Source organism: Stegostoma tigrinum, chromosome 14, assembly GCF_030684315.1.
Source record: "Stegostoma tigrinum isolate sSteTig4 chromosome 14, sSteTig4.hap1, whole genome shotgun sequence".
Lineage (NCBI taxonomy): Eukaryota > Metazoa > Chordata > Chondrichthyes > Orectolobiformes > Stegostomatidae > Stegostoma > Stegostoma tigrinum.
The window spans coordinates 35,231,767-35,259,414 of record NC_081367.1 but is presented as its reverse complement, the minus strand read 5'-3'; the positions used below and the strand labels follow the sequence as shown (position 1 = coordinate 35,259,414).

Sequence of the window (27,648 nt, the reverse complement as noted above, 5' to 3'; positions counted from 1 at the left end):
CCTATCCATGGCGCTCATGGTTTTATAAACTTTTCCCTTGCCATGGTTTTCCACAAGTTAGTCTCTGGAAACCTGAAAGCAAAAGAGCTGATAATGCTCTGCAGCACCTCTATCTCATACAATTTGTTGGCAATTGAAATGGCCATGATCAGGAAATAAGATTACTCGTGGACATGGGTGTCACTGGCTGTGCCAACATTTCCTGCCCATCTCCTAGTTGCCTTTTCACCTGCTGCAGTCCCATGTGCTATAAATTAACCCACAGTGTCCTCAGTGAATTCCAGGATTTTGACCCACTGACACAAAAGGAATATATTTCCAGCAGGATGTTGAGTGGTTTGGAAGAGAATATGCATGTTGTGTTGTTCCCATTTTTCTACTGACTTGTCTTTTGAGTTAGTAGTACTCATGTTTGGGAAGGAGCTGTCTAAGGATCTTTGCTGAATTTCTGCAGTGCACTTTGTAAATACTGCTACTACAGAGTGGTGGTGGTGGAAGCAGTGGATGCTTGTGGGTGTGGTGCCATTCAAGCAGGCTGCATTGTCCTGCATGGTTTCTCAAGTGTTGCTGGAGCTACGCTCATCCAGCCAAGCAGACAGTGTTCAATCACACTCCTGATATCTGCCTTATCGATGGTGGACAGGCTTTTGGAAGTCACAAGGTGAATTATTCACAGCAGTACTCCTAGCCTCTGACTTGCTGTTGGAACCGGTGCATTAATATGACTGACCCAGTTTCTGGACAATTGTAACACGATGAATATTGATAGAAGGGGATTCAGTTATGGAAACACCATTGATTATCACAGGACGGTAGTTAAATTGTCTCTTATTACAGATGGTCATTGTGTAGCATGAATGTCACTGAAAGTTGTTAATTCAGTTGTCATAATATCCTGCTTGAACACTGTACAAATAATTGCATGAGCTTATGTAAATTTTTAACTTTAGATATTCTATTTCCATGAAATCAACAAGATGTAAGAGTAATAATTTAGCAGGAGGGCTGGTCTTTAAATGTCTAACTTCAGCTGTTTTATTTTAGCAGCTCTACTGCTTCCAGGAAGATCATTGCAAATACTGGAAGTATTTAAAAGTGTCCATTCCACATTAATGTCATTGTTAACAATAACAGTGAAAGGAATTGAAAACAATGGAGCACTATTACACTGACTATGCAAACATCATTGTGGATAGTTGTATATGACATGTATTGTTTCAAAAGATGAAAAAAATGTGCAACTTTTTTTTTGGTTATCCATTTTCTAGGTGTATGCTCAACAACGTTCTCCCTCCTGACCTTCCAGCTCATCTCGTCCAAAACAATTTTATTGTTGACAGATCTAACTGGAACAAAACATATCATGGAACGTGTAAAATTATTTATTTACCTCAACTGAAAGATGCTAGAAAGATGATTGAAATGTCCTTGAAAATGCGGTCTTCATGGGGACGAATGACTATGCAAATACATACACAACCTTCTGCTGCCCTTGTTAAATCGGAAATAGAGCAAGGGATATTTTTAATACTTTTTGTCCATTCTTTACGTAATCCCTAGAGATAGATCTAACCCTGTCTATACGGTGGAATTTTTCATCAAGATTTCTCTCTCACGCTTCAATGTAATTTTTCTTTACATCATCAAAGCAACATTATTTTGAAAGGAAAATTGTTCCCATAAATGTGTTTTTTTTTCAAGAATGTATTTAAAATTGCCACAGCTTAATTATTTTTAGATCAAGTAGCTCATCACCCAAAGAAAGCAGCTGTACATTCTTTGATGTTGGCAATCCTTCATTGGTGCAGCACCGTACCTCCTGAGCTGTTTTTACTTGCCTTATTTTTCCATCACAAACAAATCTCTGAGGATCAATCCACTACTCATTGCTCAGAGAACTATCTGCATTACCATGGCAACCTATGCAATTCTGTACTTATAGGGCTACAGCAATTACTGTAGTTTTCTCTTCCTTTACCAGCTCTATTACCTCTGCCTACTTAGAATACATAAATAATTAAATTGTTGTATACTAGACAGTTCATTATGAATAAATGTTTTATTACTATAATTCTGAGTATAGAAAAACCTTGTAGAAAAATGCTATGGTATTTTAGTTACAGTTACAGAAAACAAGGATTGTTGTATCACCTTATTAGTGGGTGCATCTTATTTATTATTGCAAAAGCACTCATTTTATTATGTCAGGTTTAGCTCTGTATTCCTCAAATAATGTTGGCATTTTCCACCAACTGACTTCAAGGTTCCACGTACTGAATGAGTCACTGAATTGCAAATTCTGCTCTTATATAAAAGGCACTTTACTACCAAGATAACACTTTCTGCCTGTTAAGAACAATGCATAATTTTAATTTCATTTTATAGTTCTGTATTTTTTTGCATGCTAAGAAAGGAGATAGATGGCTTCAGAGTGTGGGCTCAGTGATACAAAGACAGACAGTGCAGAAAGCAGTGAATGTGTGAGAGTATGCCAGACAGTGAAGACTTAAGTGTTTTGACTTAAGTCTTTTGTAAGAAATCTGGCAAAACTGCTACAGACTGTGGTTAGGGAACTTAGGCAAATTCACTAATGGTGAAGTAATAGGGAGTTTTATTTGCAGGATGTCTTAAGTGTCTCAAGGAGAGACACCAGTTGAAGAAAAATAACATCCAGTGAATCTAATAGGAATTTGCTGAAAGACAACTGTTTATAGTGATGTCACCTGAGAGAGAAACCTTAGTGTAGAGGCAGTGGTGACTCTGCTGAAGTTTAGATTTTTGCAAAGATATTGCTGAGATAAGATGAATAAGGTGAATTTGAATTCTTGTTTGGTATTTGGAATGAAGTTTTTTCATTGTTTTTGTCAGGGTTAACATAGTTCTCATGTTTTTCCTTGTTTAATAAATAGTTTTTTCTTTGTTTTAATAAATGTACTGGCAGCCTTTTGTGAACACATTCATTAACTGACTTCCATTGTTAATAAAAGAAAAACAACATTTCAGGCTTCAAAGATAATGGGAACTGCAGATGCTGGAGAATCCAAGATAACTAAGTGTGGAGCTGGATGAACACAGCAGGCCAAGCAGCATCTTGAGAGCACAAAAGCTGCCGTTTCGGGCCTAGACCCTTCAGCTTTTCTGATGAAGGATCTAGGCCCGAAACGTCAGCTTTTGTGCTCCTAAGGTGCGGCTTGGCCTGCTGTGTTCATCCAGCTCCACACTTTGTTATTTCAGGCTTCAATCTGGGATCAATAGAAATTATTAAGCCACAATTTGTTATGTTAGTGAAATGAAGTTGAATGAAATCAAATAAAATAAGAAAGAAAAAAGGACATATAAAGTCTAGTGATAACCGAATAATGAGAAATGTTATTGGCCTTGTTTCTGTGTTTTCATGAATAAATATGAATGTGTTTAGATTGAGTATTGTACTGTAGCAATAATGGCAGACTGTCATAGTAACTCTGAAAAAGCTTACAACAGATCCAAAGAACATATGCAGTGATATGGACTAACACAAGAGGATCACAATAGTGACTCAGGAGTTATGGTCTAGACTAATCTATTGTATTGTAACTCCTGCTTTTAATGTATTGCCACAAATATGGAATAGTTTCATTCTGCTGTTAAGACAAGCAGACACAGAGATTAAATTGGATTAAATATCAGAATGTGTTAGCAACTTTGAAAGACTGAACAATTTAAGAGAATGGGAGAGAAAACTGAAAGAAAGCAAACGATTTTATTTCATTCATTTTGCATTTCATTTTTTGGCCCTCTATCTTTTATAATTGCATAATCTCAGGTGTTCAAAATGTTTTCTGATCTTACTTATAGTTTTGCTTTCATCTGTCACTTCCTTTTCAATCTATACTATGAACTTGTGTTGTTCAATTGCTGTTGTGCAGTGTTAAAACCTTTACAAAATTATTTTCTGCTGGTATCCCAAATCTTCCCAATACCCCATACCTAAAAAGTCGACTTCAAGTACTCAGAATTTTGCTCTGACAGGTTTGGAGAAATTGGTTGAAGAAACTGACATTATTCAAATTTCTGTGCTCCTGGAGGAAAATAACTATTAACTAATTTGAATTGTTCAAATTCATTTGGATCATCAAGACTGAGATCCATACATTTTGCTTTGCTAAGGAAATTGAGGAATATGGAGAAAAGACTAGCAAATGGAGGCAATGTAAAGTTAAGCATATTCCAGTGACAGAACTGGCCCAGGAGACTGTAAGGCTGATTCCTGTTCCTTTATATTCTAAACCAATTTATTAAATTCTAAGTGAACCTTGAAGATACACATAATGGCTATAGGCTTAACTATCGCTCCACAAAAAAATCAAATAAAGTAGATCGCATCTGCTGCACCTGGCCACATTGCGAACTGGAACTCAGGCAAGGCCCATAAAAATAAACCCTACTCAAATGAAGCAAGAGATTGGCTAGCGAGTTTTGAGAAGATTTGTGGCTCAGGTTGAGTTTCTGGATGTGAGTTTGCTCGCTGTGCTGGAATGTCAGTTTTCAGACGTTTCGTCACCATTTTAGGTAACATCATCAGTGAGCCTCCAATGAAGCGCTGGTGTTATGTCCCACTTTCTATTTATCTGTTTAGGTTTCCTTGGGTTGGTGATGTCATTTCCTGCATTGGTGGTGTCATTTCCTGTTCTTTTTCTCAGAGGATGGTAGATTGGCTCCAAATCAATGTGTTTGTTGATGGAGTTCCGGTCGGAATGCCAAGCTTCTAGGAATTCTCGTGTGTGTCTCTGTTTGGCTTGTCCTAGGATGGATGTGTGACAACACACGTGTGTGCATGGCATTCCAACCGGAACTCCATCAACAAACACATTGGCTCCAAATCAATCCACCATTCTCTGAGAAAAAGAACAGGAAATGACATCACCAACCCAAGGAAACCTAAACAGATAAATAGAAAGCGGGACATAACACCAGCGCTTCATCGGAGGGTCACTGATCATGTTACCTAGAATGGTGACGAAACATCTGAAAACTAACCTTCCAGCTCAGCAAGCAAACTCACATCCACAAGAGATTGGCTAAAAAATTTAAATAAGTTTCTGAAATGCAAGTAGAAGTGTAAAATGAAACATATATTGCAACAAAGCCAAAAAGGTGCCTATTTCCATGGCTATTATGTACTGACGCACCAAAGATTCTTAGGCAGCAACTTCCAAACTCTCTACCACTTCCACCGGGAAGGACAGATACATGGAACAGCACCACCTGCAAGTAACCCTTCAGGCGACTCATCATGCTGATTTGAAATATGTCACCATTCCTTCAGTGTGACAGGATCAAAATCCTGTACTTCTCTCCTTCAAGGCATTGTGGATCTACCAACAACACTTGAACTGCAGCAGTTCAAGAAGGCAGCTCGCTACCACATTCTCAAGGTCAACTAGAGATGGACAACAAATGTTGGCCAACCAGCAATACCCATGTCCCACAAGTGAATTTTTTTAAAAAAACAACCTAAGCCATTTCATGTGACTGAATGCTTTTGATTGTGCTAGTGTGTTGGGTACAATTCAATCAATAATGATGCAGAAGTTTGAGGAATTTTAAACATAAATTGAATTCAGTGTAACTCAAGTTTCTGAAATATTGTGTTAGCTTTAAAAACATGGCAGAATTGCCCTGCATAGAGAATTAATAATGAATTGGGAGTTTTCACTGATGACAGTGATTAACACTATTTCCTCTCAGCACCAGGGACCCGAGTACAATTCCACCCTTGGGCGACTGTCTGTGTGGAGTTTGCACATTCTTCCTGTGTCTGCATGGGCTTCGTCCAGGTGCTCCGGTTTTCTCCAACAGTCCAAAGACATTCAGGGTAGATAGATTGGCTATGCTAAATTGCCTGTGGCGTCCAAGGGTGTTTAGGTTAGGTGGGTGAGACATGGGGAAACGCAGCGGTAGAGGAATAAGTCAGGGTGAGATGCTCTTTGGAAGGACGGTGTGGACTTGCTGAGCCAAATGGCCTGTTTCCATACTATAGGGATTCTATGATTCTATGACGTCGACTTATACATCTTGAAGAGGCTCCAAAAGTTAAATTGGCTCTTTAGAGTATAAGGACATTACTGATAGGTATGATTTAAAAGATTCTTAATGAAAAGAGAATAAATTTACTAAGGAGTTGGCTGCTAGATCTTAATCTCATGAACACAGAGTGTAATTTTTCTTGAAGTAACTTTTGGTAATTTAAAACTGCATCTTCAATGGAATGACACCATACTTCACATTGCCTTCGATTCCAAAATATTGACGGTAGGTTTGCTATATTTGAATCTGCACTTTCATGCACTAATTTACTTAATGTCTTAATGGATTCCATCCTGCACTCAAATTCATCTTTGAAATGAAGTCTATTCCTTGATGTTCTATTTGAGAAATCAGCCAGGAGGCTCTCAACTACTGTACACAGCAGATCTATATCCACTAGCTAATGTATGTGCTAGCATTCCTACTGCTCTGTGTGTAATAACAGAGGCTTTGTCAGCAAGCTATTAAATAGGGATCACACCATTCATTCATGGTGCAAGCTTAATACTGAAATCAGCAACATCAAAGCCATCTTGTGGAATATTGTTGATGCCAATCAGATCATTTCTCACTGTATACCATACAAAATTGTGAACAGGGCAAAGGCTGCTCCTGAAAAATGCCGATTCTACCTAAAATTTGAACAGGCAAAACTAGTTTTGTTCTTGCTGCCACTATGGCATTGCAACACAAGTGGTTTGCCATTGGCAGATGCTGGCATCAAAAAGATGTTCTGCCTATCGCACAAAGGGGTAATGTGGTAGTATTTGAATTTCAATGCCGGTATGATATCAGGTATGAAGGCTATAAGCTCCAAAAAATTGGGAATCGTGCCAAGCAACATATTTCTTTGGCTGTTCACAAAGACCAAGATACAGACCAAATCCAACCAACCCGACCCTAACCCTAACCTTAACCCATATTGCAAATATGTCCAGTATGAGATATAATTATTGGACAACATTTGCCACCTAGTCCTGAGTGTGAAGAATTTTGCTTACAACCATTTTAGGATCATCAATTGGGTTCATAGTGTGGCACACTTGGTGTATACTGGCCTCTGCAAATGTTACTTCATACACAGTTCTATGGACAGAAAGAACGTGTGCATAAAACTATAAACCTTGTTTTCACTTTTCTTTGCTATTTCTTGTAAAACGTCCTGATGAGTGCAAGGCTCAAATCTTCTATAAGATATGAGAAACAATAATTAATAATTTAAAACTTAGTGATTTACAGGTGATTGATTAACAATGACTTAAAATCTCTCCAGTAAAATGATACACAGAATTCAGTGGTTTAATCAAATAGCATCAAACTATCCAGGAAAATTTTTTAAAAATTATCTTTTAGAAGTTATTACATTTTAAAAGATTGTGCAATTGGATTCTGGAACATTTTTTCCCATTTGGCCTTACATAAACACCACTATGTAAAAACTCAGAATAAAAGTTATTTTTGAAGACAGATCTAATTTGTACTTGTTTTGCTGACAACATCCAAAATGAAAGCCAAGTTTCCTAGTCTTTAATCCTGCCTGTATCTTGACATAATAGATGTCAACAGTGCATCACATCTTAGTCAAAAATGTTTCATTTTTTTCTGATAATAATGTGCATCTGGAATGAGATTTGAACTTGTTTCTCTTATTGTCTTGATTCAACAAACATTAAGAATTCCTGAGTTCTGGAGAAGTTATATTGGACACAAAAACATGAATTCTGTTTCTCTTTCTATTGGTGCTGCTAGCCCTGAGTTCCTCCAGCATTTTCTGCATTTGCTTCAGATTTCTAGCATCAACAGTAGTTTGCTTTTATTAAATATCAACAATTAATCAGTATAAGACATTCAGAATCAATTGGGTCTCTTTGGCCGAACGGAGATTTTCCACTGCTTCTACAAACAAACAGCACTTCATTTTGAGCAACTTGGGCATTTCATAAAAGGACAAACTTATCATTAGCAGCAACAGAGGGGCGGCAGAAGAAATTATTCACCCAAAGGTTTGTTACAATACAATATGCGTTTCAAAACATGGCTATTAAAGCTGAATCAATCAAAGCAGTGGGGAACCTAGGTAGTCCCTTGAAGAAAACTAAAAGTTATTCATTCAGATGTTCCTCATTATGGAAATTGTATTTGCAGTTTTTTGACAGTTATAGGTCCTAAATTCTCCATTAGTTTACATTCCACATACCTCAGGAAATAAGCGTGAAACTGAGACTTTTCTTCTGAAAAAGAGGAACCACATTTCATTTTGCTCGTCTGTCATTTAACACCAGAAGGAAGAATTAAGCTCAATAATACCAACAGCATATTCTCAGAGAAAAATAGCATTATATTAAGACAATCTTTAAACAAAGAATAACAACTTCCATTCTCCCTGTGACCTCCCTATTCCATTCTAACTTGCCGAAAGCACTGCTGCACAGGACAGAGGGATGATCACTCTATTTCAAATTTCTTACAGAATTGCATTATCTATTCTAAAATACAACAGCTTTCTAACAAAGGACAATGGAATTCTTCCCATTGCTAGGTCAACCAGGACCACCAAACCCATATGTATACTTACCTGCAGTGATACCCAGTGTCAAGACGCATTTCCATGACTGAATCCCCATGTTACTTTAAGCTGTTAAACAGCTGTGTACAGTTCCCTTATTACTTGATAGGTTCAATGACAATGAGGTGATTTTAATTTCTAACACAACACATTGGCCAAATTGACACAATGGTCATCTCCAAAGGGAGGAGAAATTCAAATGGTGGCTTTATCAGATATTAAGCAGAAGCTACACTGTAAGTATATATTATTGATACCTGAATTTAAAATCATAAATCTCATTTTTCTGAAGGACTGCTCAGTACAAGGACGCATTAGGTTCTAATTCACAAACTATACTGAGTTCAGCCAGGTATGACTGATTTTACTGCCTCCAAGCTGTTCAGAAAGCATGTCCTGTACTTTTCATTCAACCATAATTCAAAATGTTCAAATAATTTTGATTATTCTACTTAAGGGACATTTGACAGGAGCTCAATTGACAGCTGTCTTCCAATTATTCATACACATTTTAGATTAATGAGAAGAACCATCTAATTTTCGAGGAAAGGTGCATACAATTGAACAATATAAAAATATTCAATAACTTGTAAACTTTCTGCAGCATTATCAATATGAATAACCCTAATTTCTTCAAAAACTAACTAAAATTCAATCTAACATCTGGTCCAAAATCCGAATTTGTCATAACATTTATTGGTAGTTTCTGGATTATGAGCAAACAGCTAAACAGTTTGAAATGACAGATGAGGTAGTTAACTACTGGCTTCAACATGCAGGCTTTGATGTTGGAGGTGTATAATTTTAACGTGACAATATGCAAGCACAGGGACCAGTAGCATGTGGAGAAACCTCAAGTGCAGCACATCTGTCAGTGACTTTCTAACTTCATCACTGAATTTTCACATGACTTCTTAGTCAGTGAGCACTCATCATGGCAGTGGGTATGTCTCAATCCCAGTTTAACTATTCAAAGGAACACAGCAAAGATGGGGAAACACCCTCAACAACTTCTCTTTCGATTCCTCCCACTTCCTACAGACTAAGGGAGTGGCCATGGGCACCCGCATGGACTCCAGTTATGCCTGCCTCTTTGTAGGTTACGTGGAACAGTCCCTCTTCCGCACCTACACAGGCCCCAAACCCCACCTCTTCCTCCGTTACATTGATGACTGTATCGGCGCTGCCTCTTTCTCCCCAGAGGAGCTCGAAGAGTTCATCCACTTCACCAACACCTTCCACCCCAACCTTCAGTTCACCTGGGCCATCTCCAGCACATCCCTCACCTTCCTGGATCTCTCAGTCTCCATCTCAAGCAACCAGCTTGTAACTGATGACCATTTCAAGCCCACCGACTCCCACAGCTACCTAGAATACACCTCCTCCCACCCACCCTCCTGCAAAAATTCCATCCCCTATTCCCAATTCCTCCGCCTCCGCCACATCTGCTCCCACAATGAGGCATTCCACTCCCGCACATCCCAGATGTCCAAGTTCTTCAAGGACCGCAAAGTTCCCCCCACAGTGGTCGAGAACGCCCTTGACCGCGTCTCCTGCATTTCCCGCAACACATCCCTCACACCCCGCCCCCGCCACAACCGCCCAAAGAGGATCCCCCTCCTTCTCACACACCACCCCACCAACCTCTGGACACAACGCATCATCCTCCGACACTTCCGCCATCTACAATCCGACGCCACCACCCAAGACATTTTTCCATCCCCACCCCTGTCTGCTTTCTGGAGAGACCACTCTCTCCGTGACGCCCTTTTTCGCTCCACACTGCCCTCCAACCCCACCACACCCGGCACCTTCCTCTGCAACCGCAGGAAATGCTACACTTGCCCCCACACCTCCTCCCTCACCCCTATCCCAGGCCCCAAGATGACTTTCCACATTAAGCAGAGGTTCACCTGCACATCTGCCAATGTGGTATACTGCATCCACTGTACCCGGTGTGGCTTCCTCTACATTGGGGAAACCAAACGGAGGCTTGGAGACTGCTTTGCAGAACACCTCCGCTCGGTTCGCAATAAACAACTGCACCTCCCAGTCGCAAACCATTTCCACTCCCCCTCCCATTCTTTAGATGACATGTCCATCATGGGCCTCCTACAGTGCCATAATGATGCCACCCGAAAGTTGCAGGAACAACAACTCATATTCCGCCTGGGAACCCTGCAGCCCAATGGTATCAATGTGGACTTCACCAGCTTCAAAATCTCCCCTTTCCCCACCACATCCCTAAACCAGCCCAGTTCGTCCCCTCCCCCCACTGCACCACACAACCAGCCCAGCTCTTACCCCCCCACCCACTGCATCCCAAAACCAGTCCAACCTGTCTCTGCCTCCCTAACCTGTTCTTCCTCTCACCCATCCCTTCCTCCCACCCCAAGCCGCACCTCCATCTCCTACCTACTAACCTCATCCCACCTCCTTGACCTGTCCATCTTCCCTGGACTGACCTATCCCCTCCCTACCTCCCCACCTATACTCTCCTCTCCACCTATCTTCTTTTCTCTCCATCTTCAGTCCGCCTCCCCCTCTCTCCCTATTTATTCCAGAACCCTCACCCCATCCCCCTCTCTGATGAAGGGTCTAGGCCCGAAACGTCAGCTTTTGTGCTCCTGAGATGCTGCTGGGCCTGCTGTGTTCATCCAGCCTCACATTTCTTTATTTTGGATTCTCCAGCATCTGCAGTTCTCATTATCACAGCAAAGATGGGAGTTGGTGTAAAAGAGTAAACAGCTACTGTCATGCATTGCAAGTTTTTAGGGATATGATGACAATTGTGCACTTCACACTGTCTCCCTGAACCTTACAATGCAGTCTATAAGGATACACAATGAAATACGCTTCTCTGCCAATTTGAAAAAGAAGCCAAAAATGGAACAAAGCAGACTGCTAGAGATTGCTGGGTGGGACAGCAGTCTCTGAGTGTGATGTTATGTTCCTGGACAGTGCTGGAACAGTTTAATGTCCTATTCATAGTAGGAAAGGAGAATACAAAATGACACATTCAGTTACCTCTTTTTCTGTATGTCATGCCAACTTCCTTATTCTGCCTTCCCAAGGCTACTTCTGTACATGATTTCTCATAAAAATTTCAGTTGTAGACACACTCATTTCTGTCTGAATTTGCACTTCCACATCACCTCGTCTATCTATTCACCACTGACACTCACCCTTATCTTCATTCAACGTCATGCTTCCCATCAGTGACTCTGCAGTCACATTCAAGTGTTGCCATTGATCCAAACATGCCATTTAAGTCCATTCTTTCCTTTCTTGAAACAAAATAAACAATGATCACATGCATAATGCTCACAAAACATTCTTATCATGGAAGTTCTAATTCATGTCTTCAATCTTCCACATTGGGCCATGAGAACAAGGAAGGGAAACGGGACATTAAAATGGAGATTCACCTCAATACGTTTTCATTTCTCACCCACTGAGCCATTGCCTCAGTCTGTGCCTGCTGTGACTCCTTCATGCCCCATTGCCAATCTGTTGTTGTGCAGTTGTAGGTGAAACTGTTTTGTTTGGCCCTCACGGGTGCCAAACTCTAGAGAACACCAAACAAGAGTTTTCCAATCAAAGCAATCATCTGAGCAGCCTGCTGACACCTCTGTTAAATAAACTGGGGTTGCATCAGTTAGCAGCAGCAGGAAGAGGAAGGTTGGCAAATCAACAGAGGATATCAAATGTGTATGTTCCACAATGTTAGTTTGTTACTTGTTGTTTATTTTATGAACCATGTTTGCTTACATTTGCTTACTATCATTTCCTCAGCAAATTAGCTTTTCAAGGGACCTTTTTAATTATGGTGAATGGTCAAAGAAGATGTGAATTACCAAAGATTTTTGCCTTGCACTCGTCAGAACAAGCATAAGAAAACCAAATTTCAAACAATCACAACAATTTATGCTACAGGGGCTGATTGGTTACCAATCAATTTCTATTGCCTGAGGCTATGCTCACCAAGTCTCCAGGTAATTCAATACAAGACAAAAGGCTTGAACATTCCCTTTCATTTACAGCAAATGCGTCCTTGAATATGAATGTATGTCACTTTTAGCAAACCCAAAAAGTCACATGATCACCTTGACTGATTATCTGAAACTGTGATAGGGTATACTTATTAGTGCTCTCAGGACTACAAGACTTGGTTCTAAAGGTTGACATTTTGAATTTTGCTGAAAAAAGACAAATCATGTCCAGACTTTTCATTGGAGTCCCTTTCAAACTGAGTTTTTTCTACGATTTCCTACATAGCATATGATTCCACACAATTGTTGTTACACAAGCTATTGGATTTTCCCGAACACAAACAATGTCTAATAAATAAGACAAAAGGAAGGTGACCATACTCGCAAGATACCACCAAAACCAATTTGTTTCATAAACTGAAATGATATAATTATTAGTCACCATATATGCACTATTACCAATGCAGTGTTTAAGAAAATCAATGTTTTTCTCCCAAAGGAATGAAAAGTAACCTTCAGATTAAGGTAGACAACTGGAAAACAGTTAGTCAGAAATAGTAAATAATTATCTCATGATCAATGGCTAAAATGATTCAGACATGTGATTGACACAGGGTAGACTGCTAGCTCCCACGAGAGTATATATCAACAAATCCTTATGAGGATGTGGTTTCTGAGGTGCAGTGCTCGCCAGACAGCTGTCTTCTTCAGATGAAAAATAGATCAAAAGAGGAGGAGGAAGATCCAGAGAAGTGTTCCCTAATGCTTTGCTGAGTGAGCATTGTATTCCCTTCACAATCTTAATGAGATTGATACATTCTGTGCCAAATGTCCGTCGGTCCTCCAGTGTCAGTGAACCATCCTCCAGTATATTGCATCAGATACGTTTATTGTCTAATTAACTAATGTGCCAAATCTAAACCACTGGATCTTAACAAAGCCAGTAAAAGATTTGACAATTCTTACTGAATACTCAATTGTTTTTGAAGTAATTGAGTCCTGGACCCCTAAAATCCACTTCCAACAATCATCAGAATAATTCACAAGAAAACCAATATAAGCAGAAATGAACATTCATACTGTGTAAGAGTGCCAACTGGTTGGCATGTAAGCACTGTTGGTAGAGATGTTGCCATGGAGAATGCATCAGTTAATGGCAATTACCACATAGCTGCCAGGCTTTATTTGAATGTTAAATATCATAAGTTGACTCTGATTGGTCAAGACATTCCCCTGAGAAATAAACCAGCAAGTGACAGTCACCCGTTTTGTTGTGTTGAAACAGGTACAATGCATGTCCATGTTCTGTCAGTCTGTTCTTTTTTCTAACACACATAATTTCCAGTACAGACAGATATGCCATGTTTTGAGCAGAACTCACAATCTTAAATTTGTTGCCAATCTACTTCTTTCCACAAGTCTTTGGATTGTACACTTGGCTTCACAATGGCACTGAAATTCACATACTCATTGGTGTGATAGGTAGAATGTCTTTTTGCTCAATGGTAGCATCCTGTTTATGTGAAACACCATTTGTCTTGTGACTGCTGAGTAGCAACAGCATTGTGAAACAAATAAGTTTGCCCCGATTGCTCAAAATTTTGAAATATCTTACCCTAAATCAGAAGCCGACTGAGCACTTTTCAAGACCAGAAGTGGTTGCCTTAGGGTTGTTCATGAGTTAGAATCATAGAGTCATACAGCATGGAAACAGGCCTTTCGGTCCAACACGTCCAAGTTGGCATGATACACAGCGAGAAATGACCTGGTCAGGATTATCCTGCTTTGTGTGCCATATTTTAAGACAAGGCCTGCATGGCAAACTTGTAGCACAGGCCGGATTTATAACTCTGCCGATAAAAACAGTTGCGTTGCAGTTGTAGACTGCCACAGTTTAATGCTGCTGTGTAGATAGCTATGGGTTTTCTTGACTTTGGGAATAGGATAGAACAACATATGGACTATATTGAAAGTCATGTGTGGTCTTCACTACTTTAAAGAATCCTTCGTTACCAGTGGAAAAGTTGCTCAAAACTGTTTGTAGCAGCAACCTAATCATTTGGCCAGTTCATGTTGTGTAAAGGCAATTATGGATAAGATAATGCATAAATTGATAGGACTTTTGTTTGTCTGCAGCAGGCCATATATACACAGACATTGTAAGCAGAGAGGACAAACCTTATTGTGTCTACCATGTAATAGCTTAATGCTTAGAAACATCATTTCCCCTTAAACTGATATTCATGAGATTTGCCGTGATGATTGCAAAATTAAAACTTTTGACAAAATATGTTTTTTCAGCAATATCCAAGTTCTGTTATACTAAATAACAATTAACAAATATTTTGCTGGGATTTTGTGCAATAGTCATTGTACTCAATTTGCACTTATGCCATAAATTGCTGTCAAATGTGGAAGATGGTGGATTGGATTCCAACACATTAGCAATTTCATCAATGTTTAGTTCCCACCAGCGCCTAAAGCTGTTGAATAAAATTACCACTATAGCTTCAATTTTGGAACAATGCCTTTTTAACAAAGCACAAACAGGTCTGCAACAGAGGTAACAAAAACAGTAATGCTGGAAAGGCTCTGCAGCTCCAGCATTTGTGGAGAAAAATCAGAGTTAATGTTTCGAACCCAAAAAGCTAACTTTGACTTCTCTTCACAGAAGTGCATTTCTAGCAATTCTGTTTGTGTTTCTGATTTCTAGCATCTGCAGTTCTTTCAGTTGCAATAGATGTAACCTGTTATGTCAGGAACTCTTTACTTGCCTAATCTCATTCTTGCAACACACTTCAAATCAATGAATTACAATCGTGCCAACTTCTCAGGTAAAGCAGAGACTGGTTCCATCACTGTCATATAATTTTCCTTAAGAACAAAGTTGTATTGTAGAGCAATCCATAATTTATCACTTCAAACTTGTGTGTGAAGGGCAATGCTCAGTGCAATCCACTGTATCACACGATACAATAATCAACATCATGACTCTATGCCTCATGGAGTAAGTAGAAAAAGATCTGGAAAGGAAAGGATTTCATATTGTACTGAAACTAAAATCATAAAGATAGGATCGAAGATAAACTTTCAGATGAAATTTAAGAAGTTTAATGGTACATTGAGAATCAAGGCCTCAACAGGGTAATCTGTGTCACAAACTAGACAGGGAAGTGATATAGCTCAGCAACTATTGAAGAGACATTGAAATAGGATTAGTCCTGTCAAACCTGCTGTGCCATTTAATTTGATCATGATTGATCCTGTACCTCAAATGTCATCCTCATGTTCTTTTCCTATATCGCTTGATGCGTTGTCTGGAATTCAAGTTATTCCTTTCTTAGATATATTCAGTGACTAGGCCTCCATAGTCTTATGTGGCAGAACATCTCACACATTCACTACCCTCGAAATGAAGATACTTCCCCTCACCTGAGACCTAACTGGTACAGACTGTATTATGAAATTTTGACCTCTTGTTTCCCAACCTCCTCCCGTCTCCCCTCAAAAGGCACAACATTATCCCTGCATCCAATCTATCCAGTTATGTCAGAACTTGATACATTTATACCTGATACTCTCTCTTTTTACTTAACTCAAACGAGTACTGGTTTAGTTGATCCAATCTCTTCTTGTTTAACAATCCCACCATCCCAGGAGCCAGTCTGGGGAACCTTTGCTGTACTTCCTCTCATTATTTTATCAGCATGCTTAAAATTTAAGATCATGTCATATTCAGATATATTGCCTATTTAATATGGGAGGTATTTTGTCAATAAATATTGTCTTTTCCTAATTTACTTTTTGTGGCTCTGTAACTAACTGCAGTGAAGGGCAAGATTTTAGTTAATTGCAGGAGCAAGATTACTTTCTTCAGTAATAGGAGTTTATCAGATTTATTTCTTGTTTGCATAAATGCTCATTATAAATGCTTTTAATGGAAATCAATTATTTCAAATGCTTAGTGTGACATAGTATAGTTACAGGCAAAAGGAACCTGTTACAGTCAATCCTCCAAAACATTGACAGAGGTATCTTCAAAATTCATTGAATATTCTGCAAGGATTCTGTTGGAAACCTGCTAACACATCACTATTCCCTGTATTCAAATTCCACAATCTAATTCAGCCTTAATGTAGTCAACTTATTTTAATGTATCTTAATTTGCTGTGAAGGAGGTAAGCATTAAATATATGGTACGATATACAATCAAGGTGCATATACCCATCCTGAAGAATTTGGGTATGGATAAATAGCTGCAAACCAGAAACAATAAAAAAGTTTATTCCCTCTTAAACAGAATACATTAAACAAGCGTACCAGTCGTCTGACTTTGTACATGCATTTTTAATAGAACAGTAAGCAATGTGCACATTCAATGGTGTTTTACAACATTCCATGTTATGATCCCATGTTAGACATGATATAAAATTGCCAGTAATTGCAGTGTGCCATGTTAAGTGCTTCAAGAAAAATGATCTACTTGTAAGTGTACTGTTACATTAAATATTTGGCTAAGAGCTGAGCAGTATAATGCATTAGCAGCTCCTTCAATCATCTAAGAACAAAATAAATGCCCCTTGCCTATGCACAATTGTCCTTGGGCAGTTTCCAGCTAATTTTAAAAAATATTTATGAACAGGATATGGGTATCATTTCCTGGGTCGGAATTTACCACCCATCCCTGGTTGCCTTCGAAAAGGTGATGGGAAGTTGTCTTTAGATGGAGAATCTCTCACCTTCCAGATCAAAATCTGGTGCTCCAAGCACGCTGTGCTATTTCTGTGTCATGTTAAAATGGCCTCTACAATGACGTCCTGCTTTATCTTTAAGAGGTACAGGCTGACTTTAAGAAGCAAAGGCTAAAAACTTGCTAATCTCTCAGAACTGCGCGACATGACTCAGATGTGCAACCACTCAGTACATGTTTATCACTGGCTATATGTTCATTATGAACACTTAAAAGAGCAGGTAGAGCATAAAGCATGTGGACATGGATTATAATCAAACTTCATGATCCCTATGCCTTTTTCAAATCTAAATTTGTCCATCCACCCGAAGACTTGGGTCGAGTCAACAAAAGGGCGCCAATTCTAAATTAATGTCATCTATAATTTTCATCTTTAGTAGCAATAGGCAAAAATTAAACTGCAGTTACATGAATAAACATTTGGGAATGTCACCAAGTACCAGAAAGCACACTGTGAAGATAAAGAATGGTTTGAGGCTCATTATAAACCTCTGCCTGTATAGGAATTAGTGATACTGACAATTAACTTCAGATTGATTCTCTACACAGTTTTCAAGTTAACCAGACATGTGTGTGCGCAAGTATAAAAAAATGCCAACCAGCTGCCAAACATGTTTTAAGGGAAATACTCACACATCGTTTCACAGGATCAATGAAAATCAGCTCCATGGAAAACTTGCACTTAGGATCATTACACTTAAGTACGATAACTCCATGGTATTTATCCTAAAATAATATCATATTATTTAAAGCATTTATATTGTCTAATAAGAGGTCTGTTTTAATTTTATTAGAAGAGAGAAATCCTTCTACTTTACAAAAAACTATACGCATCTTTCAGCCACTCGTGATATAATTTTAATTGATTATTTAAAACATAACTTACACTCACTAACAGATAATGTGATAAAAATCCTTTCAGGTCTAAATTAAATACAAAATAAGTTAAACCATTTTAACAACAATTAGTAATCATCTAAACCTTCTATATTAACTTGCATTTTACCAATTAACATTTCTCAACTTTAAACAAGATCAATAAATTTTAGAAAATACTCCATGAATATAATAGTTGAAATAAGAAGTGTCTCACGTGTGAGAAATGCAGACCAGAATGAATCACAGACAAAGTCAGAGCTTATGCTGTCGGAATCACATAGAAGTTGCTTTTTATGAAAACCTTTTTGGTTGAAACAGAGCCTCCTAAAAGTCATTAATTCTATCAAGAATCATTGGTTTGCCTGTAAGCAACAAGGCATAAAAATTATCTGCATGGTTTCTTGTGCTCCGTCAAATTCAATACATTCAAGGTAACATGAAGCCTACTATATGGAACAAATATTTTATAAAATATTGTTCCCTCCTGCCCTGAGAGTACGGGCAAACAGAAATGCCGAAAAAGTGCTTTATTACAATGTCTAGTTCTATTTTCATAAGAAAATACTTCACATCTAATTATTCCTGAACTCACAATAAAACATACACAGATTGTAATGTCTTGGCAAATATATAATGAACAGTACCCAATATTACATCTCAATTGTATCTAAAAATGTCACTCAATTCAGTTATAGATTTATAACAACACTCGGGCTCTTGCCCAAAAACAAATCAAATGATGCATCAGGAGTTTTTCAAAAGCTCGTATCTACTTCAGATCCACTGCATGTATAAAACATCATACAAAATGCTCAGACTCTTGCACTTGCATCCTCCTTTCACAATTTTCTTCTAGTTCAATGGGATTGTTCTCATTATTCACAGGGGAGGCAAGGGCCTAGTGGTATTATCACTGGGTTTTTAATCCAGAGACCCAGATAAAGTTCCAGAGACCCAGATTCAATGGCAGATGGTAGAATGTGAATTCAATTAAATTTTTAATTAATAGTCTAATGGTGACAATGAATCAATTGCCAATTGTTGGAAAAATCTACCTGGTTCATTAATGACCTTTAAAGAAGGAAACTGCCACTCTTACCTGGTCTGGCTACACCTGACTCCAGACCCACAGCAATGTGCTTGATTCTTAACTGTCCTGTGGGCAATTAGGGATGGACAATAAATGCTGACCGAGCCAGCAACACCCTTCTCCCATGAATAAGAGCTGGCTCTGATGTTAGATTTTTTTATACAATACCAATCTTAAAAATTGGTCATTAAAACCTAAATGAAGCACCATGACCAATTCTGGATACTACACTGTAAAAGAGATGTCATGAAGATTTGCTAGAATGATAAAAGGGAAGGAAGACTTTAGTTATGGGGAGAGATGATAGAAATTAATTCTAATTCCAGTGAAGTTTAAGGACAGATTTACAGTGGTGTTCAAATTACAACAGATTCAATACAGTAAATAAGGGGAAACCATTTCCAATGGTAGCAGAGATGTTGAGGTTGGTTGGCTTGCTGAGCTGGTTTGTTGTCCCACAGACATTTCGTTACCGTGCTGGGTAACAACCTCCGTGCAGCCTCCGATGAAGCGTCAGTGTGTTTTTCCCACCTAGTTTTTAAACTCTGGGGTTCGTTGAGATGGATTGCCTCACTTCCGGTTTTCCTTCATAGCGGAATGTAGATGGGGTCAAGTTCAATGTGTTTATTAATAGCATGCTTCGTGGAGTGCCAGGCTTCTAGGAATTCTCATGCCAGTCTCTGCCCAGCGTGTCCCAGGATTTTCGTGTTGTCCCAGTTGAAATGGTGGTTCTCCTTGTCCATGTGGATTGAGATGAGTGAGTATTGGTTGAGTGTTTTTATAGCCAGTTGGTGTTCATGTACTCTTGTTATTAGCTTCCTTCCTGTTTGTCTGATGGAGGACATTTATGCTCCTATGCTGCTGCTTGGCCTGCTGTGTTCATCCAGCTCCACACTTTGTTATCTCAGTTTCCACAAGTTGAGCCGGTTCATGAAACCATCAAGACTCAGAATGAATTGAAATTAAAATGTTATCAAAATGGCTGAAACCTAACATTAGATTTGTATCTCCTGTTTGATTTACACCTTTCTGAAAATTTCACATATTACAAAAGTTACCTACAGATTACCTAGATAATAAAATGTGAAGCTGGATGAACACAGCAGGCCCAGCAGCATCTCAGGAGCACAAAAGCTGACGTTTCGGGTCTAGACCCTTCATCAGAGAGGGGGATGGGGTGAGGGTTCTGGAATAAATAGGGAGAGAGGGGGAGGCGGGCCGAAGATGGAGAGAAAAGAAGATAGGTGGAGAGGAGAGTATAGGTGGGGAGGTAGGGAGGGGATAGGTCAGTCCAGGGAAGACGGACAGGTCAAGGAGGTGGGATGAGGTTAGTAGGTAGATGGGGGTGCGGCTTGGGGTGGGAGGAAGGGATGGGTGAGAGGAAGAACAGGTTAGGGAGGCAGAGACAGGTTGGACTGGTTTTGGGATGCAGTGGGTGGGGGGGAAGAGCTGGGCTGGTTGTGTGGTGCAGTGGGGGGAGGGGACGAACTGGGCTGGTTTAGGGATGCAGTAGGAGAAGGGGAGATTTTGAAACTGGTGAAGTCCACATTGATACCATATGGCTGCAGGGTTCCCAGGCGGAATATGAGTTGCTGTTCCTGCAACCTTCGGGTGGCATCATTGTGGCACTGCAGGAGGCCCATGATGGACATGTCCTCTAGAGAATGGGAGGGGGAGTGGAAATGGTTGGCGAATGGGAGGTGCAGTTGTTTGTTGCGGACTGAGCGGAGGTGTTCTGCAAAGCGGTCCCCAAGCCTCCGCTTGGTTTCCCCAATGTAGAGGAAGCCGCACCGGGTACAGTGGATGCAGTATACCACATTGGCAGATGTGCAGGTGAACCTCTGCTTAATGTGGAATGTCATCTTGGGGCCTGGGATGGGGGTGAGGGAGGAGGTGTGGAGACAAGTGTAGCATTTCCTGCGGTTGCAGGGGAAGGTGCCGGGTGTGGTGGGGTTGGAGGGCAGTGTGGAGCGAACAAGGGAGTCACGGAGAGAGTGGTCTCTCCGGAAAGCTGACAGGGGAGGGGATGGAAAAATGTCTTGGGTGGTGGGGTCGGATTGTAAATGGCGGAAGTGTCGGAGGATAATGCGTTGTATCCGGAGGTTGGTAGGGTGGTGTGTGAGAACGAGGGGGATCCTCTTGGGGCGGTTGTGGCGGGGGCGGGGTGTGAGGGATGTGTTGCGGGAAATACGGGAGACGCGGTCAAGGGCGTTCTCGATCACTGTGGGGGGAAAGTTGCAGTCCTTGAAGAACTTGGACATCTGGGATGTGCGGGAGTGGAATGTCTTATCGTGGGAGCAGATGCGGCGGTGGCGGAGGAATTGGGAATAGGGGATGGAATTTTTGCAGGAGGGTGGGTGGGAGGAGGTGTATTCCAGGTAGCTGTGGGAGTCGGTGGGCTTGAAATGGACATCAGTTACAAGCTGGTTGCCTGAGATGGAAACTGAGAGGTCCAGGAAGGTGAGGGATGTGCTGGAGATGGCCCAGGTGAACTGAAGGTTGGGGTGAAAGGTGTTGATGAAGTGGATGAACTGTTCGAGCTCCTCTGGGGAGCGAGAGGCGGCGCCGATACAGTCATCAATGTACCGGAGGAAGAGGTGGGGTTTGGGACCTGTGTAGGTGCGGAAGAGGGACTGTTCCACGTAACCTACAAAGAGGCAGGCATAGTTGGGGCCCATGCGGGTGCCCATGGCCACCCCTTTAGTCTGTAGGAAGTGGGAGGAGTCAAAAGAGAAGTTGTTGAGTGTGAGGACGAGTTCAGCTAGGCGGATGAGAGTGTCGGTGGAGGGGGACTGGTCGGGCCTGCGGGACAGGAAGAAGCGGAGGGCCTTGAGGCCATCTCCATGCGGAATGCAGGTGTACAGGGACTGGACGTCCATAGTGAATATGAGGTGTTGGGGGCCACGGAATTGGAAGTCCTGGAGGAGGTGGAGGGCATGGGTGGTGTCACGGACGTAGGTGGGGAGTTCCTGGACCAAAGGGGAGAAAATGGAGTCCAGATAGGTGGAGATGAGTTCGGTGGGGCAGGAGCAGGCTGAGACGATGGGTCGACCAGGGCAGGCAGGTTTGTGGATTTTGGGAAGAAGATAGAAACGGGCCGTGCGGGGTTGGGGAACGATGAGGTTGGAGGCTGTGGGTGGGAGGTCCCCTGTGGTGATGAGGTCGTGAATGGTGTTGGAGATGATGGTTTGGTGCTCGGGTGTGGGGTCATGATCGAGGAGGCGGTAGGAGGTGGTGTCGGAGAGTTGGCGTCTGGCCTCGGCGATGTAGAGGTCAGTGCGCCATACTACCACTGCGCCACCCTTGTCTGCGGGTTTGATGGTGAGGTTGGGGTTGGAGCGGAGGGAGCGGAGGGCTGCCCGTTCTGCGGGGGAGAGGTTGGAGTGGGTGAGAGGGGTGGAGAGGTTGAGGCGGTTAATGTCTCGACGGCAGTTGGAGATGAAGAGGTCGAGGGAGGGTAGGAGGCCTGGGGGTGGTGCCCAGGAGGAGGACTTGTGTTGGAAGCGGGTGAAGGGGTCAGTGGAAGGAGGGTTGGGTTCCCGGTTGAAGAAGTAGGCATGGAGGCGAAGACGGCGGAAAAACTGCTCTATGTCCAACCGTGACTGGTATTCGTTGATGTGTGGTTGTAGGGGGACAAAGGTGAGCCCCTTGCTAAGGACTGACCATTCGTCCTCAGTCAGTGGGAGGTCTGGGGGGATGGTGAAGATGCGGCAGGGCTCAGTGTGGCTGTCTCCTCTGGGGTTGCAGGCTGTGGAGGTTGTGGGCGGAGCGATGAGGTCGTCGGCCGTGGGCGGGGTTCCGTCGGCCGTGGGCGGGGTTCCGTCGGCGTCGGCCATGGGCGGGGTTCCGTCGACGTCGACCGTGGGCGGGGTTCTGTTGGCGTCGACCGTGGGCGGGGTTCCGTCAGCGGTAGGAGGATCGGGGTGGGCGGCAGCAGCTGAGGTGAGGGTGGTGTGTGGGGTGTTGTACCTGGACGTGGAGGTGGTGACTGCAGCAGCGGTTCCGGAAGTTCTGTGGCCGGCGGAGGCGGATGTGACGTCATCGGTGGGGTCTCCGGCCGTGTCCTCATGGTCAATGGCGGCGGGTGCATGGTGGGGGAGGGGCAGGGACAGAGTCGGGATTTGGGAGGCGCAGGAATCCTCTAGTGGGTGGCAGGGGCCCGTGAGTTGGTTGTACTTACGATTTTTGGTGTCCAGTAAAGCTGAGTGGAACTGGGTGTTCAGTCTGTGGATCCTGCGGAGGGTAAAAAACAGCAGGGGTCCTTTGCAGGTCTGGGAGAGGGAGGCTCTGAGCTGGGGCAGGCTGGATTGCAGTGTGTGGAGGTGCCGGCGCATGGCTGCGAGTGTCTGTTTCAGGAGTCGCAGGGAGAACCGCTTCTGAAGGGTCTGAATATTCTGGGTGTAGAGGTGGTCAAGGGCTCTTAGGTCTCTAGGGCTTATTTTTAAACAGCCTATTCCTGACACTTTTATAAGACAGTCTCCATTTTAGAAGTTTTGCTGTCATTTTTACATTTCACATTTTATTATTTTTCACGGAGCTGGAAACTAATAAAATTCCTTTTACTTTCAAGAAAACTCACAATCTTTTTTTTCACTTTGAGGAGTACTGTATTTCCAGTGAATTATAATATAGCTGTTTATTAAAACGAATTATAGTTTTTTGATGAGGCCGACTGTGGGGAGTGGGTGCGGGGGATAAAGTTGAGGGGGTGGCAAGAGTCAGGCTATTAACCCAAACTCACCTGGTCATAAAAAGAATCCAATGAACGTTTAAAAAATAAATTCTAACTCCCTGTATTAAACAGAAAGAATCACACTACAAATATTAATGTTTAAAACCCACTATTCTTGTCCATTCAACATCAAATGAACGGTTGAATTTCCAGAATAATCAAGGAAAAGTCTCAAAGCATTTATGCGCTTATCAGAAAGAACAGAATTAAATGGATGATAAAAGTTTACATCACTCTCTGGGACATCCCAAGTGTGCTACATGGCAGGAGAGATAGATCACAGGGTGGAATCTTTTCTTTTGGCTTTGTCTACATGGTTTCTCAAAGAAACCATAAGACCATAAGACACAGGAGCAGAAATTAGGCCATTCGGCCAATCAAGTTTGCTCCGCCATTCAATCATGGCATTTAAGTTTCTCAACTCCATTCTCCCGCTTTCTCCCCATAACCCTTGATCCCCTTGATAATCAAGAACCTATCCATCTCAGTCTTAAATACACTCAATGACCTGGCGTCAACAGCCTTCTGTGGCAGTGAATTCCACAGATTCACCAATCTCTGGCTGAAGAAGTTTCTCCTTATCTCCATTCTAAAAGGTCTTCCCCTTACTCCAAGGATGTGCCCTTGGGTCCTAGACTCTCCTACCAATGGAAGCATCTTCCCAACATCCAGTCTGTCCAGGCCATTCAGTATTTTGAAAGTTTCAGTTAGATCACCCCTCATTCTTCTAAACTCCATCGAGTATAGACCCAGAATCCTCAAACCTTCCTCGGATGTTAAGCTTTTCATTCCTGGGACCATTCTCGCGAACCTCCTCTGAACCCACTCCAGGGCCAGTACATCTTTCCTGAGATACGGGGCCCAAAACAGTACACAAAATTCCAAATGAGGTCTGACCAGGGCCTTATAAAGCCTCAGTAGTATATCCCTGCTTTTATATTCAAGTCCTCTCAAAATAAATGCCAACATTGCATTTGCCTTCCTGACTACTGACTCAACCTGCAAGTTTGCCTTGAGAGAATCTTGGACTAGGAACTCCCAAGTCTGTCTGCACTCCAGGCTTCTCTATTTTCTCCCCATTTAGAAAATAGTCAATGCTTTTATTCTTCTTACCAAAGTGCTTGACCTCACACTTTCCCACGTTGTACTCCATCTGCCAATTCTTTGCCCACTCTCCTAACCTGTCCAAATCCTTCTGCAGCCTCCCCACCTCCTCAATACTACCTGCCCATCCATCTATCTTTGTATCATCTGAAAACTTAGCCAGAATGCTCACAGTTGCTTCATCTAGATCATTAATGCACAAAGTGAAGAGTTGTGTTCCCAACACTGACCCTTATGGAACACCACTTGTCACCAGCTGCCATCCTGAGAAAGTCCCCTTTATCCCCACTCTCTGCTTTCTGCCAGACAGCCAATCATCTATCCATGCTAGAACCTTGCCTCTAATACTGTGCGCCCTGACCTTACCCAGCAGCCTCCTGTGTGGCACCTTGTCAAAGGCCATCTTGAAGTCCAGGTAGATAACATCCATCAGCTCTCCTTGGTCCACCCTGCTTGTTACTTCCTCAAAGAATTCTAGCAGATTTGTCAGTCATGACCTCCCCTTGATGAAACCATGATGACTTTTGCCCTACTTTACCGTACACTTCCAAATATTCAGAAATCTCATCCTTCACAATGAACTCCAAAATTTTACCCACGACCGAGGTTAGGCTAATTGGTCTGTAATTTTCTGTCTTTTGCCTTACTCCCTTTTTAAAAGGGGTGTCACGTTAGCGATTTTCCAGATCACTGGGACCCTCCATTAAACCATTCGTCAGCTTGGAGGATTATGCGCGGTCAGAACCACGGAAATGAAGAATTGACACATTCCTCATCTGGAGTCATGAAGCAGGAATTGTAGGTGGGACCCATGCTCAGAATGGAAAGTCCCGGTTCATGAGGAATTAACGTTGTCAGATTTGTCTGGTAGTGGCGGTGGAAGAGAAAGATATCGGCAATTGAAGTATCACAGATATTGCTCGTAGAATCTCTTGCAAAATCCTGCCTTTGTCCATTGCAATCCTTTCAGGTGCCCTACCCCAATTGCCACCTATTGCTCCAGTACTCCTCAGAGTTCCTGCTCTTTTGCAGTTGTCCTGGGTTGGCTCCCCTTAGTAAGTCTGCTGCTTCCCCTTGGCCTCTGCAGATCGGGCAGTTGGTTGAATTAAAAACCACTTAATGAATCTGCAATCCAATATCTCAGTGAAGATAATCTTGAGGCCTTTGTTGATTGTCATAAAAGCCTATTCTGGTTCACTAAAGTCCTTTAGGGAAGCAAAACTGCCATCTTTTCCTTTTCTGCTCTATACTTTACTTCAGACCCTCATTGAGCTTCTTGGTACTGGCTTATGCTAAAGAGCATCCCAAACGGTCCCTTTGCTCTTTCTTGTTGATCTTCTTGTCCAGTGCAAGCTAACCTTGCTAATCTCTTCCTTATGCAACTCTTCCTTTCCATTGCTGATCTTGTGGACTCTGCCAGATCAGTTCTCACCTTCACAAAACTTACCTCCCTTCAGAAAGTCTGTTCATTTGTAAACAAGGCCCGTGCCAACCATGAACTTATTGTGGATGAATGCATTGACATCATGGCCGAATGGAAATATCGAGGGGTAATGATCGCTTTCCCATGAATGAATTCTTCACATCTGATGCTTTTTCTACTCAGACTGTCAGGGCTGAGCTTTGGCACTTACCATCTTTACCTGACCTTTATACATGTGGCACTTATATCTCCTTTAAGTGTCTCATCTTGTTACATCCCTCTCACCTCTTGTTGAAAATAATCACTACCATCCTCCCAAGTACAATGTCCTCATTCAGATATCTTTCATATTGCTCCCCCAATCTTTGCACAAAATGACACACCATGAACTTTCATCTTAACTCATCCTTTCAAGTTCATCATCCTCTCATCTCATGGCTGTTTAATCTCTCCAACACACACTAAGAGCTAAGCCACTGGCCTTGCCAAGTCATGTGGCTTTGTTAGTTTCATACAAATCTGTCATTATTGTAGCCTTTCGTCAAAGGTCAACAGATTTACTGAACCTTGTCATTCCATAAAGTGGGCTGCATTTTGAAGAAACCACTTTCATCACCTTGTAGTTACCAGAAGGCGATTGCTTTTCCACAAGAACAGAAGATGCTGGGAAAACTCAGCACGTCTGGCAGCATCTGTGAAGAAAAATCGGAATTAACGTTTTGGGTCCATGGCCCTTCCTCAGAACTAGTGAAGTGTGGCACCAAATCAAGGTGCTATACCCAATTATTTTTGTCTCTGTAGAATTGTACGATCTGCTACTACTTAGGTCACAATGTCAAATTTCTTTGAATTTGGCTTGAGAAATTTCTCTGACATGCTGAATGTATCTTCTGGCTAAGGCCACCAAGTGCAATCATTATCTAAATCTGTGCAAGCAATTTTAAAATACCAATCATCTACGCACAGTGACTGACATCACTAACAGACTTTCAGCACCATTTTATCATCTACATGGTACCAGTTTGAAATTGCAAAAATTCATA

The 27,648-nt window shown here is 41.7% G+C and overlaps 1 protein-coding gene across 3 annotated transcripts in view; it reads right to left on the bottom strand.

Annotated features, from left to right (window-relative positions):
- LOC125457683 (inactive N-acetylated-alpha-linked acidic dipeptidase-like protein 2) overlaps positions 1-27,648 on the bottom strand; it is an 823,004-nt gene that overhangs the window by 536,720 nt on the left and 258,636 nt on the right. Inside the window, exon 1 of one of the 3 annotated variants that reach the window (XM_048542239.2) lies at positions 8,267-8,293. The exons of the other annotated variants lie outside the window; for them this stretch is intronic. The gene's annotated coding sequence lies outside the window, so the exon portion shown is untranslated. Of the gene's footprint in view, positions 1-8,266; positions 8,294-27,648 lie in introns of those variants that run through there. 3 annotated transcript variants of the gene reach the window in all.